Genomic DNA, 2,051 nt, shown 5'->3' on the forward strand with positions numbered 1-2,051 from the left:
GTCTCTCCTTCCTTGGTGGTGAGTTCTTCCTCCTGTTCTGAAATTGGCTCTCTTTTAAGGCAAAAGTGACAAAATCCCCTTTGTAGGCCACAATTACCTTAATCACACAGCACTACCCTTCCATATTTTTCCCACATAATCATATGCAAATATTTATAAGCTGATGTATTGATTTTTTATTTGGTTTTATAATAATATATTATGCATAATTTTATGCTCATTTCTTTCTTACTCAACAGTACCTTGCGGGAATTTCTCTAACAGTACTCCAATTAATTATTTTAAAGGGATGTATTACATTTAATAGATTTTAAAGATATATTCAACCATTTCTGTACTGAGTGGAACTCATTTTAATTTTTTTGTTTTGTTTTTGTTATTTAATGCCATGATAAATAAGGGCTCCTTGGAAACTCTATGGGACAGTTCTACTCTGTCCTATAGGGTCGCTATGAATTGGAATTGACTCGACGGCAGTGGGTTTTGGGTTTGTAGACAATACAGCAAAAACATCTCATGAGTATATTCTTATGTAATGGCACCTAAATTCCTATAGATTCTAAAGAGCATAATTGCTGTGATGAAGTGTATATGTATTTTTATTTTCAATAGAGATGGTTGGATTTTGTTCCAAAAATATTATAAAATTAAAATATTCACTAGCAGTAAGAAAAAGCCCTTTTCCCTATTTTCTCTATTTTGTCATTTTGATGCATGTAAAATTTTATCTGTTATTTTATTTTGCATTTTGCTATTTACAGGTGAGTTTCATCATCCTATCATATGTTGGCCATTTGGATGTACTATTCCTTTAATTGTTTGTTTATACCCTTGCCTACTTTGCTATTAGGTTGTGTATTTATGTTCATTGTCTATAAGCTCCCTGAAGGCAGGGAAAGTTCCTTAATTGTCTTTGTGGTCTCTGTTTATTTCACAATGTCTGGGACATAGAATTCACTATTTAAACTTTTAAATTATTTGTATTCATGAATTCTCAATTGTCTGGAGTCAGAATCTTTACTGATGAATTTTGAACTCTATATATTAAATATAGGTATCATTTTTCTTTGATATTTGCTATGATTTGACTATCTTATTTAATCTACTCTGACCCTATAGGACAGAGTAGAACTGCTCCATAAAGTTTCCAAGAAGCACCTGGTGGGTTTGAACTGCTGACCTTTTGGTTAGCAGCCATAGCACTTAACCAGTATGTCACCAGGGTTTCCAAATTATGAGTGTTTTTATATACAGATATTTTATTTTAAAATTCTGCTTTTTGATTTCTTCAATGACAGAAATTATAAAATTCTATTTTTCTTCACTGACTTGATACATTTTATCCTCATTTTTTTCTAAACAATTTTTCAATTTTGTTTTTGAACCTATCTAGTATTTATTTTTGTTTCTGATGAAGGAATAACCAAATCTTTTTCCCCAAATATGTAAAATATTCTGCCAACATAATTTATTATTTTCAGTAGTAATTTAGCATTTCTCCTTTCAATATGTCATATTATACATGTAAAAGAGTCAACCTTTTCCCCATTTCTTTAATTTCTTCTACTTTTTTTTTTTTGGTTTATTTCTCTGCCTTTATCATCTTTGATTATCTTTCAGTGATCAAAAATTTTTAATGTGTATTTATATCTGGTAGGGATAATCTTCCCTATAACTCCCGTATTTTTAAAAAAAAAAAACTTGCAATTTCTAAGTATTAATTCTCCCTGATAAATCTTACAGTCATTTTGCAAAGTTCAAAACCTTCCTGAAAAATTACATTTAGAATTTCATGTCTTGAAATATTTCTTTTGAAAAAAAGGGTATGTTACAGTAATCTAGGTTTCTCATCCAAAATAAAAGACATATTGAAAAGACTTGATTCAAAAATCTCACTGAAATTTGTAATCAGCTCCATAGAATCTACAGCAGCTTGCCTTTTTGCTTTCTTATTTACAAAAGAAATTCTTTTATTTACACCTGATTCACATTTTAAATGAATTGATTTTAAAGGATGCGGTGTCTTTTGCTGGCATGAATTACCTCACAAT

The sequence above is a fragment of the Elephas maximus genome, chromosome 7 (assembly GCF_024166365.1).
Source record: "Elephas maximus indicus isolate mEleMax1 chromosome 7, mEleMax1 primary haplotype, whole genome shotgun sequence".
NCBI classification, from domain to species: domain Eukaryota; kingdom Metazoa; phylum Chordata; class Mammalia; order Proboscidea; family Elephantidae; genus Elephas; species Elephas maximus.